The 16,735-nt window shown below is 32.3% G+C and overlaps 1 protein-coding gene across 1 annotated transcript in view; it reads right to left on the bottom strand.

The window, feature by feature from the left end:
- Window positions 1-14,330, bottom strand: part of LOC130441508 (zinc finger protein 568-like) — a 79,322-nt gene extending 64,992 nt beyond the window's left edge. The window contains exon 1 of the mRNA XM_056775224.1: window positions 14,133-14,330. The gene's annotated coding sequence lies outside the window, so the exon portion shown is untranslated. The remainder of the gene's footprint in view (window positions 1-14,132) is intronic.
- Window positions 14,331-16,735: the final 2,405 nt, after the last annotated feature.

Below are 16,735 nucleotides of genomic sequence, written 5' to 3'. Positions count from 1 at the left end.
AATATCGATAATATTATGATTACTGTGCGAGTGTGTGTGTTTGTGTGCGTATACTTTAATATTTTATATCTTACTTCATTCTATGCAGTACCGTAGTTTACTATTTTCTGTCAATTAAAAAATTCACAGGAAGGTCTACAATTAATATAACAAAATTTTCAATTTCAAAATATAGTAGAAAAATAGATTTTAAAAGTGCTTTTGATTGATTGGTTGAAAACAGAAAATATAAAAGAGGATAAAAGACACAAAAATTAAGAAAAACAGAAACGATATCAATAGTAATATTACTGGAAATAGCGATTTCAAAAATATTTTCAAAATCAACCTATTTGGTGATGTAGTAAGTACTTGGAAGTTTAGAAAAACGAAATTGCGTTGGAAACTAATGGAAAAGTATAATAAGAAAAGCTAGAGCCAACAAGAAAATGGTTGAGAGAAAGATAATGGTACACATGGCACTGGCAGGTGAATCTACATCAAAGAATAATTAAGACAAACAATAAAAGTTACAAGAACTCAAACTCAACTTGAGTTGACGTCCAACAAGAACGCGAGAAAAAGAAAAAAAGCCAAGAAACATTTGACGGATTAGTATAGAAAGATAAGGACGATGTGAGGACTAAATAATAAGAACAAGAACAAAAAAAGAATAGAAATATAAATTTCGTAAATTTTAACACCAAATAAAAAGATGAACACATTTTATGAGAAAAGACGAGGTAAAGAAATTAACCTAGAGACAAACGTGATACAAAGACAGAGAAAAAATGGAAGTAAAACAGACGGCGAATAAAGGAAATGAACCTAAAAACAAACGTGATAAAAAGACATAGAAAAATGAAAATAAAACAGAAGGCGAGGAAAGAAAACGAACCTAGAAACATACGTGATACAAAGACAGAGAAAAAATGGAAGTAAAACAGAAGGCGAGGAGAGAAAACGAACCTAGAAACAAACGTTATAAAAAGACAGAGAAAAAATGGAAGTAAAACAGAAGGCGAGGAGAGAAAACGAACCTAGAAACAAACGTGATAAAAAGACAGAGAAAAAATGGAAGTAAAACAGAAGGCGAGGAAAGAAAACGAACCTAGAAACATACGTGATACAAAGACAGAGAAAAAATGGAAGTAAAACAGAAGGCGAGGAAAAAAAACGAACCTAGAAACATACGTGATAAAAAGACAGAGAAAAAATGGAAGTAAAACAGAAGGCGAGGAAAGAAAACGAACCTAGAAACATACGTGATACAAAGACAGAGAAAAAATGGAAGTAAAACAGAAGGCGAGGAAAGAAAACGAACCTAGAAACATACGTGATACAAAGACAGAGAAAAAATGGAAGTAAAACAGAAGGCGAGGAAAGAAAACGAACCTAGAAACAAACGTGATACAAAGACAGAGAAAAAATGGAAGTAAAACAGAAGGCGAGGAAAGAAAACGAACCTAGAAACAAACGTGATACAAAGACAGAGAAAAAATGGAAGTAAAACAGAAGGCGAGGAAAGAAAACGAACCTAGAAACATACGTGATAAAAAGACAGAGAAAAAATGGAAGTAAAACAGAAGGCGAGGAAAGAAAACGAACCTAGAGACAAACGTGATACAAAGACAGAGAAAAAATGGAAGTAAAACAGAAGGCGAGGAGAGAAAACGAACCTAGAAACAAACGTGATAAAAAGACAGAGAAAAAATGGAAGTAAAACAGAAGGCGAGGAAAGAAAACGAACCTAGAAACATACGTGATACAAAGACAGAGAAAAAATGGAAGTAAAACAGAAGGCGAGGAAAAAAAACGAACCTAGAAACATACGTGATAAAAAGACAGAGAAAAAATGGAAGTAAAACAGAAGGCGAGGAAAGAAAACGAACCTAGAAACATACGTGATACAAAGACAGAGAAAAAATGGAAGTAAAACAGAAGGCGAGGAAAGAAAACGAACCTAGAAACATACGTGATACAAAGACAGAGAAAAAATGGAAGTAAAACAGAAGGCGAGGAAAGAAAACGAACCTAGAAACAAACGTGATACAAAGACAGAGAAAAAATGGAAGTAAAACAGAAGGCGAGGAAAGAAAACGAACCTAGAAACAAACGTGATACAAAGACAGAGAAAAAATGGAAGTAAAACAGAAGGCGAGGAAAGAAAACGAACCTAGAAACATACGTGATAAAAAGACAGAGAAAAAATGGAAGTAAAACAGAAGGCGAGGAAAGAAAACGAACCTAGAGACAAACGTGATACAAAGACAGAGAAAAAATGGAAGTAAAACAGAAGGCGAGGAGAGAAAACGAACCTAGAAACAAACGTGATAAAAAGACAGAGAAAAAATGGAAGTAAAACAGAAGGCGAAGAAAGAAAACGAACCTAGAAACATACGTGATACATAGACAGAGAAAAAATGGAAGTAAAACAGAAGGCGAGGAAAGAAAACGAACCTAGAAACATACGTGATACAAAGACAGAGAAAAAATGGAAGTAAAACAGAAGGCGAGGAGAGAAAACGAACCTAGAAACAAACGTGATAAAAAGACAGAGAAAAAATGGAAGTAAAACAGAAGGCGAGGAAAGAAAACGAACCTAGAAACATACGTGATACATAGACAGAGAAAAAATGGAAGTAAAACAGAAGGCGAGGAAAGAAAACGAACCTAGAAACATACGTGATACAAAGACAGAGAAAAAATGGAAGTAAAACAGAAGGCGAGGAGAGAAAACGAACCTAGAAACAAACGTGATAAAAAGACAGAGAAAAAATGGAAGTAAAACAGAAGGCGAGGAAAGAAAACGAACCTAGAAACATACGTGATACAAAGACAGAGAAAAAATGGAAGTAAAACAGAAGGCGAGGAGAGAAAACGAACCTAGAAACAAACGTGATAAAAAGACAGAGAAAAAATGGAAGTAAAACAGAAGGCGAGGAAAGAAAACGAACCTAGAAACAAACGTGATAAAAAGACAGAGAAAAAATGGAAGTAAAACAGAAGGCGAGGAAAGAAAACGAACCTAGAAACATACGTGATACAAAGACAGAGAAAAAATGGAAGTAAAACAGAAGGCGAGGAGAGAAAACGAACCTAGAAACAAACGTGATAAAAAGACAGAGAAAAAATGGAAGTAAAACAGAAGGCGAGGAAAGAAAACGAACCTAGAAACATACGTGATACATAGACAGAGAAAAAATGGAAGTAAAACAGAAGGCGAGGAAAGAAAACGAACCTAGAAACATACGTGATACAAAGACAGAGAAAAAATGGAAGTAAAACAGAAGGCGAGGAGAGAAAACGAACCTAGAAACAAACGTGATAAAAAGACAGAGAAAAAATGGAAGTAAAACAGAAGGCGAGGAAAGAAAACGAACCTAGAAACATACGTGATACAAAGACAGAGAAAAAATGGAAGTAAAACAGAAGGCGAGGAGAGAAAACGAACCTAGAAACAAACGTGATAAAAAGACAGAGAAAAAATGGAAGTAAAACAGAAGGCGAGGAAAGAAAACGAACCTAGAAACAAACGTGATAAAAAGACAGAGAAAAAATGGAAGTAAAACAGAAGGCGAGGAAAGAAAACAAACCTAGAAACATACGTGATACAAAGACAGAGAAAAAATGGAAGTAAAACAGAAGGCGAGGAAAGAAAACGAACCTAGAAACATACGTGATACAAAGACAGAGAAAAAATGGAAGTAAAACAGAAGGCGAGGAAAGAAAACGAACCTAGAAACAAACGTGATAAAAAGACAGAGAAAAAATGGAAGTAAAACAGAAGGCGAGGAAAGAAAACGAACCTAGAAACAAACGTGATAAAAAGACAGAGAAAAAATGGAAGTAAAACAGAAGGCGAGGAAAGAAAACGAACCTAGAAACATACGTGATACAAAGACAGAGAAAAAATGGAAGTAAAACAGAAGGCGAGGAAAGAAAACGAACCTAGAAACAAACGTGATAAAAAGACAGAGAAAAAATGGAAGTAAAACAGAAGGCGAGGAAAGAAAACGAACCTAGAAACAAACGTGATAAAAAGACAGAGAAAAAATGGAAGTAAAACAGAAGGCGAGGAAAGAAAACGAACCTAGAAACATACGTGATACAAAGACAGAGAAAAAATGGAAGTAAAACAGAAGGCGAGGAGAGAAAACGAACCTAGAAACAAACGTGATAAAAAGACAGAGAAAAAATGGAAGTAAAACAGAAGGCGAGGAAAGAAAACGAACCTAGAAACATACGTGATACATAGACAGAGAAAAAATGGAAGTAAAACAGAAGGCGAGGAAAGAAAACGAACCTAGAAACATACGTGATACAAAGACAGAGAAAAAATGGAAGTAAAACAGAAGGCGAGGAGAGAAAACGAACCTAGAAACAAACGTGATAAAAAGACAGAGAAAAAATGGAAGTAAAACAGAAGGCGAGGAAAGAAAACGAACCTAGAAACATACGTGATACAAAGACAGAGAAAAAATGGAAGTAAAACAGAAGGCGAGGAGAGAAAACGAACCTAGAAACAAACGTGATAAAAAGACAGAGAAAAAATGGAAGTAAAACAGAAGGCGAGGAAAGAAAACGAACCTAGAAACAAACGTGATACAAAGACAGAGAAAAAATGGAAGTAAAACAGAAGGCGAGGAAAGAAAACGAACCTAGAAACAAACGTGATAAAAAGACAGAGAAAAAATGGAAGTAAAACAGAAGGCGAGGAAAGAAAACGAACCTAGAAACAAACGTGATAAAAAGACAGAGAAAAAATGGAAGTAAAACAGAAGGCGAGGAAAGAAAACGAACCTAGAAACATACGTGATACAAAGACAGAGAAAAAATGGAAGTAAAACAGAAGGCGAGGAGAGAAAACGAACCTAGAAACAAACGTGATAAAAAGACAGAGAAAAAATGGAAGTAAAACAGAAGGCGAGGAAAGAAAACGAACCTAGAAACATACGTGATACAAAGACAGAGAAAAAATGGAAGTAAAACAGAAGGCGAGGAGAGAAAACGAACCTAGAAACAAACGTGATAAAAAAACAGAGAAAAAATGGAAGTAAAACAGAAGGCGAGGAGAGAAAACGAACCTAGAAACAAACGTGATAAAAAGACAGAGAAAAAATGGAAGTAAAACAGAAGGCGAGGAGAGAAAACGAACCTAGAAACAAACGTGATAAAAAAACAGAGAAAAAATGGAAGTAAAACAGAAGGCGAGGAGAGAAAACGAACCTAGAAACATACGTGATACAAAGACAGAGAAAAAATGGAAGTAAAACAGAAGGCGAGGAGAGAAAACGAACCTAGAAACAAACGTGATAAAAAAACAGAGAAAAAATGGAAGTAAAACAGAAGGCGAGGAGAGAAAACGAACCTAGAAACAAACGTGATAAAAAGACAGAGAAAAAATGGAAGTAAAACAGAAGGCGAGGAGAGAAAACGAACCTAGAAACAAACGTGATAAAAAAACAGAGAAAAAATGGAAGTAAAACAGAAGGCGAGGAGAGAAAACGAACCTAGAAACATACGTGATACAAAGACAGAGAAAAAATGGAAGTAAAACAGAAGGCGAGGAGAGAAAACGAACCTAGAAACAAACGTGATAAAAAAACAGAGAAAAAATGGAAGTAAAACAGAAGGCGAGGAGAGAAAACGAACCTAGAAACAAACGTGATAAAAAGACAGAGAAAAAATGGAAGTAAAACAGAAGGCGAGGAAAGAAAACGAACCTAGAAACATACGTGATACAAAGACAGAGAAAAAATGGAAGTAAAACAGAAGGCGAGGAGAGAAAACGAACCTAGAAACAAACGTGATAAAAAAACAGAGAAAAAATGGAAGTAAAACAGAAGACGAGGAAAGGAAATGAACCTAGAAATAAAAGTAATAAGGAGGCAAAGAAAAAAAGGAAAATAGAACAGAAAACAAACGAAACTGAAGAATAACACAAATTCATGTGAGATAGACGCATAATAAGAATACAAAGAGTTATAATTGGAAAAGACGAGGAACAGAAAAACACCGAGAAAGACCAAAGAAAAATTAAGAAATAGAACAAAAAACGTTTTAAAGGCACAAATTTCTCTGGGATAGATAAAAAGTGGAAAGAAGAATAATGAAAAATTGAGAAATAAAGTTAAACTTACATGACTAGTTCAGCCTCACATAATAATAATTGTAATATGTTATGAGAATACTTATAGGAAATAATAGAATTAGCGAAAAGCGCTAAAAGGACATGATAAAGGATGACATGACGATTGCAGAGACAAAATGTTAGATTAAATAGAAATCGAAGAGTATTGAACTAATCTGAGTAAAACAGCAGACGTGGAAAAGACATAGGGAAAAATTAAGAAATAGGACAAAAATATAAAGAGAAACGACAGTCATTTGTGTTGAGTACATAATGAGAAAACTAGGAATAGCGATAAGCAGAGGAAGACCTGGAGGAATAAGGTGGAAGACCATATGCGAATTGTAGAAGAATGCTAAAGAAAGAATAAGTGATATTTAAAAAAGCATCTAGAATTAAAGAGAAAGTAGTAATAAAAAGATAAAGCGGATATTTCTGAGGCTAATCATGACACCTACTTCTCACTATGTGAAAGGGACATTTAGACAAAAAAATTAGTTTGAAAGCGCTAACAAAAAACGGAAAAACTGATTGTAAGTAATAATTGAATCATAAAAGTTAGCGGCTCATTTTTTCGAACTATAAACTAAGTAATTGAAACATTTGTCTTCCGTTTTTATAGTAGGTAATGATTTTTATGTAAATTATTGTAACATACATTCATTTCGAAAAATTTCAACTATCCTAAAACGACATTATCTACATCTACCTCTATTTGATATATCGTACTAATGCATTGTTCGAAATCTAGTACAGGGACACCAACTTTGATAAATTCGTTCGAAATTACCTGTAATATGTATATTGATATATACATGGAAAGTCTGTAACTTTGAGCACTGAGTTTTGAAAAATATTCGGACACTTCAATTAATAACCGATAGCTACTTACATAGGGCGTGTAAAGTTACACATAACTGACGAAAATCAATTTTTTATTGTGTATCAATAACAAGAAAAACAAATTTGCTAAATCTCACATTCAGCATTTGAGATTTTTGACAGCTCTTTTGAAGACATCGATCAATACGATATAATTAACATAAACGCACAAAATGCATTTATTTATAGCAAAAAAGCGACGAATATTCCAATCTACCACTTTAAGTAAAATAGAAAGACGTTTAAGGACAATAAGCATGAAGTAAAAACTTGTACTCTTCGACAAACTGTCCATAAGTCCATAATTTATGAAGGACTAGAAGTTGGTGTTTAAATATGATATTAATGACTAGTTTCATGTAATAATTTTTTGTAACTACGGATAATTTTAAATGTTGAAGTAAATTGACAAAATTATATGAGTATTTCGATGTTGTGAATTCGAAATGAAAGAGAAAATTCCCATATCTCAATCCTTTGGACTCTATTTCAAGAAATGTTTTGTTTTAATAAAAACCCAAACAAATAATGCCCTAAATGCAAAAACAGCTGTTTGTAATCTTATACACGGATGCATCCAAAACAGGAGTAGACTGTGTCACTTTTTCTTTTGAGCTTTTAAGCTTGAGGTAAGGCCAAAACCAACAAAATGATTATTTATAAGGAGTTGAAATCGAAAATTAAAATAAAAACGATAATAACTTGATAAGACAATTGACATGTCCTCATTAGATTACTCCCAACCAAGTAACTTCGTAGGTATCTCAAGACAAGATTTAACCCATGTAGAAGAGTGAGAATCAGTCACTCAAGACTTACTCATTGTCTCTTCTTCTTAACCCAATTGTACCAACTGTATTTCAAGCTTATTTTGAACCCAGAGAACCCCAGAGAAAACAGATTCAGCTTCAAGACATCCTAAACGTGTAAAGCGTCAAAAAAATAACATTTTGGGTGGACTTTATGTGTTTTGGAAGCGGAACAATTCTCCAAAACAATCTACGGACTATTTTACCATAAACTATGGAACTTCCCATATTATTTCAAATTGTATTAACGTGTGTTGTAATATATCGTGCAATGGACAATAAAAAGGTACTGGATTGAGTAGATGACTTGAAAATGATGCTACGACTCCTCGTTTCTGAGTTATAAGGCTGTAAAGTTGTGTATTTTCTAAATTATTCATTTGACCGTTAAGAATTTTTAATGGTCGATTACGTATGTTTATTTATTTATTTATTAGTTCCCCAAGAAATTTTTGATTGTGTTTTAAAACCTAAACCTGTAAATATTTTCAATATATAATTACAAATTTATAATAATTTTCTTCAGAATGTCTCTTTATGGCGAACGGTTTCCTTGGCATTTCCTAAACCATAAATTTTAACGACTTAAACAAAGAGTACCTTTTTCTTAAAAAATCGGTTGAAACATTCATTTTTGATAACATTAGATTATACAGGTTGTCCCTGTAAAAGTTACGGATTATTAACCTCATTCATAATATTCGAACGTATAATTTGGAAAATATAGTTAAATCTAATTTCTGATTTCGCAACTTCAAACTCCTATAATTCAGAAATGAGGAGTCGTATGGAAAGGTCTTTTTTCATGTCATCTATTCACTCACACAGATTTTTTTCCGTTAAGTCCCTGTATATTTAAATAGAAATTACTGGCCCGATTGGTTCGATGTAATAATTATAATTGCATCATGTATTTAGATTTCATTATTTTTTTCAAATTTTCTCTAATTTTATCGATGGCATTTAAATTGCTAACTAATTAGTATTTGAAGTAGTTTATAATTTCATTTTAACAATCCTAGTGTACATTGATTTCTATTTGATTAGGAAAGTTTTTCGTGCGAAATATTTGACGAAAAGTATCCAGAAAAATTCTTTGATTTACATACGGTTAAAGAGGAATTCTGAGTGCCAGCTGCTACATGTAAACTAATTGATATAAAATAATTGTTGATGGATTGCCAGAACATCCAAAATAACGAGGTTTGTTCAAAAAATATAACAGTTAGAGAGAAATGCTTTATTGTCAAAAAATTGTTACTATTTGTAGACAATAGCTTGTAAGAACCAAACAAACAAACATAAAATTAACTAAATAAAGATGCGAATACAATAAAATTCCAATATATAGAAGTAAACTAAAATTAAGCCCACAAATTATTGGCAAGTGATTGTGCATTTTTTTGCATTGTAAAATATTGAGCCATTAACTAGTTCTGAATGTTCCTACATGTAGCGACTTTTCTGAAATTGGAGAAGCGTGTTTACGAGAAGTCCACATGACCAGAGTTGTTTGACAACTGTGCTTGAAGTTTTGAAAGCGTTTTTAGTATTGGATTTTACCGAAAATTTTGTTATCACTGGATAACAAACAGATTCTGGATCATACGACATAGTCTATGGTACTAAAACTGGTCTTAATTGACTGAAGACATTTCTTGACCAGCACACGAACTGGAATAATCAATATTCAGATCCCCACATAGAATTAGTTTGGTTTTTAGAGGTAAGGTCAGTAGTTTGTGAAAAAAAGTATGCACGTTATTTGACTGAATGTATCTAAGAATCGTTTTTAATGAGTCCCCATTACCGACTATCTGGAAATATGTGGAATAATCTAGAACCTCAACAACGACGTGTTGTAGATCCAATCGTTAAATCGCTTAGTGACTTTACAAATCCATAGAAAAAAAATTTAATTTAATACTGTCAAATCACATGGACAAGATCAGTTTTTTAGAGAAAAAAAAAGAAGATTTTAAAATATTCTTTTTTGAAGATTGTCAAATTCGGCGTCGATTGATACCTGAATTAGATCGTGTGATTGGCTGGTACACGTTTTTATTTGGCGATAAGTTGCAAGTTGATTTTGTATATGGCAACATATTTTGAAATTTTGATGTAAAATTTAACCAGACTCGGACAGGAAAAGAAAAATTGGATCGAAAAATTACTTCTAGCGGAAAATGTATCAAGATAATTAGGATTCCATATTTAGACACTTATTTGTCGTTTTAGCATTTGAATTTTGGGAAACACTCGAAATTTTATATACCGGGACTGATAGCAAATTTGATTAGCTTCAATACAAAAATAGCAAAAAATAGGTAAAAAAACCAGGATTTCACAACATGACAAGGTATTTTAGTCTACTAACAAAGAAAACTAAAAAATTTATATGACGGTTTGATGGTACAATCAACCAGTTTTAAAATGGTAAAAAAATTGTAAATCCTACAAAACTTTACTAGTTAATAGCGGAAATATGACAAAAAATATAGAATTTCACAACAATATGCTGAAAAGAAAATTTTGCGGAACTTATTTAATACTTAAGGTAAGGGGCTGACTGTTAATTTAATCGGCTTCAAGATTCAAGAAGGAAATGGTGGATCCGGAGTTGTGGATAAAAATATGGATAAGACAACGAAGATTTCATAAGAGGACACGGTTTTTGGTGTGCTGATATGAGAAAATTGCTAAACTAAAACTTTCATATTGGATTTTGATAGTGGATTCAACCAGCTTTGAAATGATAGCAAATTTTGCGAAACCAAAACTACCACATTCGATTTTGATAGTAGATTCGCAACAAATTATGCATGCTGACATGAAGTCTTGCGAAAATGAAACTATAATATTGGATTTTGATAGTAGATTCAACCAGCTTTGAAATGGTAGCAAATTTTGCGAATCTGAAACTACCACATTCGATTTTGATAGTAGATTCGCAACAAATTATGCATGCTGACATGAAGTCTTGCGAAAATGAAACTATAATATTGGATTTTGATAGTAGATTCAACCAGCTTTGAAATGGTAGCAAATTTTGCGAATCTGAAACTACCACATTCGATTTTGATAGTAGATTCGCAACAAATTATGCATGCTGACATGAAGTCTTGCGAAAATGAAACTATAATATTGGATTTTGATAGTAGATTCAACCAGCTTTGAAATGGTAGCAAATTTTGCGAATCTCAAACTACCACATTTGATTTTGATAGTAGATTCGCAACAAATTATGCATGCTGACATGAAGTCTTGCGAAAATGAAACTATAATATTGGATTTTGATAGTAGATTCAACCAGCTTTGAAATGGTAGCAAATTTTGCGAATCTGAAACTACCACATTTGATTTTGATAGTAGATTCGCAACAAATTATGCATGCTGACATGAAATCTTGCGAAAATGAAACTATAATATTGGATTTTGATAGTAGATTCAACCAGCTTTGAAATGGTAGCAAATTTTGCGAATCTGAAACTACCACATTTGATTTTGATAGTAGATTCGCAACAAATTATGCATGCTGACATGAAATCTTGCGAAAATGAAACTATAATATTGGATTTTGATAGTAGATTCAACCAGCTTTGAAATGGTAGCAAATTTTGCGAATCTGAAACTACCACATTTGATTTTGATAGTAGATTCGCAACAAATTATGCATGCTGACATGAAATCTTGCGAAAATGAAACTATAATATTGAATTTTGTTGGTAGATTCAACCAGTTTCAACTAGTTCCAGAATGGTAGCAACAAATTGTGAATGTCGACATGGAGTTTTGCAAAAGTGAAACTATAATATTGGATTTTGATAGTGGATTCAACCAGCTTTGAAATGATAGCAAATTTTGCGAAACCAAAACTACCACATTCGATTTTGATAGTAGATTCGCAACAAATTATGCATGCTGACATGAAGTCTTGCGAAAATGAAACTATAATATTGGATTTTGATAGTAGATTCAACCAGCTTTGAAATGGTAGCAAATTTTGCGAATCTCAAACTACCACATTTGATTTTGATAGTAGATTCGCAACAAATTATGCATGCTGACATGAAGTTTTGCGAAAATGAAACTATAATATTGGATTTTGATAGTAGATTCAACCAGCTTTGAAATGGTAGCAAATTTTGCGAATCTGAAACTACCACATTTGATTTTGATAGTAGATTCGCAACAAATTATGCATGCTGACATGAAATCTTGCGAAAATGAAACTATAATATTGGATTTTGATAGTAGATTCAACCAGCTTTGAAATGGTAGCAAATTTTGCGAATCTGAAACTACCACATTTGATTTTGATAGTAGATTCGCAACAAATTATGCATGCTGACATGAAATCTTGCGAAAATGAAACTATAATATTGAATTTTGTTGGTAGATTCAACCAGTTTCAACTAGTTCCAGAATGGTAGCAACAAATTGTGAATGTCGACATGGAGTTTTGCAAAAGTGAAACTATAATATTGGATTTTGATAGTGGATTCAACCAGCTTTGAAATGATAGCAAATTTTGCGAAACCAAAACTACCACATTCGATTTTGATAGTAGATTCGCAACAAATTATGCATGCTGACATGAAGTCTTGCGAAAATGAAACTATAATATTGGATTTTGATAGTAGATTCAACCAGCTTTGAAATGGTAGCAAATTTTGCGAATCTGAAACTACCACATTCGATTTTGATAGTAGATTCGCAACAAATTATGCATGCTGACATGAAGTCTTGCTAAAATGAAACTATAATATTGGATTTTGATAGTAGATTCAACCAGCTTTGAAATGGTAGCAAATTTTGCGAATCTGAAATTACCACATTTGATTTTGATAGTAGATTCGCAACAAATTATGCATGCTGACATGAAGTCTTGCGAAAATGAAACTATAATATTGGATTTTGATAGTAGATTCAACCAGCTTTGAAATGGTAGCAAATTTTGCGAATCTGAAACTACCACATTCGATTTTGATAGTAGATTCGCAACAAATTATGCATGCTGACATGAAGTCTTGCTAAAATGAAACTATAATATTGGATTTTGATAGTAGATTCAACCAGCTTTGAAATGGTAGCAAATTTTGCGAATCTGAAATTACCACATTTGATTTTGATAGTAGATTCGCAACAAATTATGCATGCTGACATGAAGTCTTGCGAAAATGAAACTATAATATTGGATTTTGATAGTAGATTCAACCAGCTTTGAAATGGTAGCAAATTTTGCGAATCTGAAACTACCACATTCGATTTTGATAGTAGATTCGCAACAAATTATGCATGCTGACATGAAGTCTTGCGAAAATGAAACTATAATATTGGATTTTGATAGTAGATTCAACCAGCTTTGAAATGATAGAAAATTTTGCGAATCTGAAACTACCACATTTGATATTGATAGTAGATTCGCAACAAATTATGCATGCTGACATGAAGTCTTGCTAAAATGAAACTATAATATTGGATTTTGATAGTAGATTCAACCAGCTTTGAAATGGTAGCAAATTTTGCGAATCTGAAACTACCACATTCGATTTTGATAGTAGATTCGCAACAAATTATGCATGCTGACATGAAGTCTTGCTAAAATGAAACTATAATATTGGATTTTGATAGTAGATTCAACCAGCTTTGAAATGGTAGCAAATTTTGCGAATCTGAAACTACCATATTCGATTTTGATAGTAGATTCGCAAGGAATTGTGAATCTCGTAGTATATTTTGGTATATTGTCGATTGAACCAGTTCTAAAATGGTAGCAAGAAATTGTGGATCTGACATATACTCTGACTAGGAGCGAAAAAATTTAGGATTCCACGATTTTAAGCATGCTGACATAACTATATATTTCACATAAGGCTGTGATAATAAATTTAATCATGATGGATCGAAGAAATTGGAGATTTGACTATTATCTTCGGATATATAACCGAAAACATCATCATCAAGAGATATTAGATCTTACACCAGGACATTTTCAGTATGTAGTATTCAAATTGATAGAAAAAAATTGAGGATTCGAAATAATAATTGTTCAAAATGCAACCAGATAGAAGATGGTGAAACAAAATTGATATACAAACATTAAATTTCAGAATTATATTCATATATTTGAAATACGTATTATTCCTGTACCTGATTTGGTTATTTAATTAAGGAAAGAAGAAAATTTTTGTACTGGTACTACATTTAAAAAAAATAATCGATATGATAATATATTAAATAGACCATGCAACAAGGTTACATAGAAAATATAGAATATCTAAAAAATATATCGAAACGCGTACAATAATAAACGAAAAGAAAAAAACCTTTTTCTGAATGTAGATGGAGCCAAAATTCTTCTGTAATCTTCAAAGGCACAACTAGTCTTATCACTTCATATCAAGTCAAAATCAATTCACAAAATCTATAGTCGACGCGGTCAACACAAGATTTATAAAAGATTTCGTAAACCTCCCAGATTACTATTGAGGTAACACTTCACGTGTAACATTTAGCACCTGACTGGATTCTAAAATTGACTGTAATCCAAGTATAACTTTCATACCGATGCCCCACCAGGTAACAAAAAAAGACAGGTAAAATTATACCGGCCACGTGCGGGGCTCGATTCCCGCCTTTCGATCAATATTGGTGCCGCTATTGGAGGAGAGCGGTGCGTAGGAGGGACTAGAGATCGTGATTGGGAGACAGCTTGCATCTTAATTTACAGGTATCTTGATGAGTTATTTAATTGGAAATTGATTTTTATGTCAGTGTCAACTAAGAGAGTTTATTTGTTTAATTGACGATGTTCTTTTTTTTGTTTGGGTAAAGAAAATCGTAACTAGATTTAGATTTTTGATATCTTATCGATACACTTTCGTAATACAACATAACACGAATAAAACAAACTTTTTGGATTTCTTTTTTATGCTTCCATGTCATTCTAATAAAAATAATAATGCAGGGTGGTCCGGAACTTGACGCAAAAAATTCGGGAATGACGTAATTGACGTAAAAATAATTCTGTGACATAAAACATGAAAATTTATTTGGCCCAGAAGGTAAACGTCGATATAACATCGATAATCAAAGATGGAGGAACTGTGTAATGAAATGTTTTAATTGGTTTCGAAACAAAAATTTTTGGTTTTCTTTTTTTTTGCTTTCATAACATTCTAACAAAAATAATTATATCTACAAGGTGTTTCGAAACTTTATGCAAACAATTCAAGATTAATTGACGTAAAAAAAATTCTGTGGCATAAAACATCGTCAATCAGTGATGGAGGAACTGTGTAATGAAATGTTTTAATTGGTTTCGAAACAAAAATTTTTGGTTTTTATTTTTTTTTGCTTTCATATCATTCTAACAAAAATAATTATATCTACAAGGTGTTTCGAAACTTTATGCAAACAATTCGAGAGTAATTGACGTAAAAAAATTCTGTGACATAAAACATCGTCAATCAAAGATGGTGGAACTGTGTAATGAAATGTTTTAATTGGTTTCGAAACAAAAATTTTTGGTTTTCTTTTTTGTTTGCTTTCATATCATTCTAACAAAAAAAATTATATCTACAGGGTGCCTCGAAACTTTATGCAAACAATTCGAGAGTAATTGACGTAAAAAAATTCTGTGACATAAAACATCGTCAATCAAAGATGGTGGAACTGTGTAATGAAATGTTTTAATTGGTTTCGAAACAAAAATTTTTGGTTTTCTTTTTTGTTTGCTTTCATATCATTCTAACAAAAATAATTATATCTACAGGGTGTTTCGAGACCAGATACAAACAATTCAAGAGTAATTGACGTAAAAAAAGTTCTGTGACATAAAACATCGTCAATCAAAGATGGTGGAACTGTGTAATGAAATGTTTTAATTGGTTTCGAAACAAAAATTTTTGGTTTTCTTTTTTTTGCTTTCATATCATTCTAACAAAAATAATTATATCTACAAGGTGTTTCGAAACTTTTGCAAACAATTCGAGAGTAATTGACGTAAAAAAATTCTGTGACATAAAACATCGTCAATCAAAGATGGTGGAACTGTGTAATGAAATGTTTTAATTGGTTTCGAAACAAAAATTTTTGGTTTTTATTTTTTTTTTGCTTTTATATCATTCTAACAAAAATAATTATATCTACAGGGTGTTTCGAGACTTGATACAAACAATTCAAGATTAATTGACGTAAAAAAAATTCTGTGACATAAAACATCGTCAATCAAAGATGGTGGAACTGTGTAATGAAATGTTTTAATTGGTTTCGAAACAAAAATTTTTGGTTTTCTTTTTTTTTGCTTTCATAACATTCTAACAAAAAAAATTATATCTACAGGGTGTTTCGAGACTTGATACAAACAATTCAAGATTAATTGACGTAAAAAAAATTCTGTGGCATAAAACATCGTCAATCAAAGATGGAGGAACTGTGTAATGGATTTTTTTAATTGGTTTCGAAACAAAAATGTTTGGTTTCCTTTTTTTTCGCTTTCATATCATTCTAACAAAAAAAATTATATCTACAGGGTGTTTCGAAACTTTATGCAAACAATTCAAGAGAAATTGACTTAAAAAAAAATCTGTGACATAAAACATCGTCAATCAATGATGGAGGAACTGTGTAATGAAATGTTTCAATTGGTTTCGAAACAAAAATTTTTGATTTTCTTCTTTTTGCGACCATATCATTCTAATTATGAATTTTCAGAATAGAAAGTTAATGAGGGAAAGGACCAGCTTTGGTTCAATAGTTGAGATTTAAAGCTTGCATATCTTTGACGCTCAGTTCCTCCATCTGCAAGGAAAACAGTAAATTTTCAACATGTGTCACAATGTGCCAACTCGTGATCGTGGTTGTATGAAGATTAGACAACTCGCGACGGAAGATTATGCACCTCGGGATTGTAATTATGAAATTAAAG

Source organism: Diorhabda sublineata, chromosome 3 (genome assembly GCF_026230105.1).
Source record: "Diorhabda sublineata isolate icDioSubl1.1 chromosome 3, icDioSubl1.1, whole genome shotgun sequence".
In the NCBI taxonomy this organism is placed as follows: domain Eukaryota; kingdom Metazoa; phylum Arthropoda; class Insecta; order Coleoptera; family Chrysomelidae; genus Diorhabda; species Diorhabda sublineata.
This window is presented reverse-complemented; position numbering and strand designations above follow the sequence as displayed.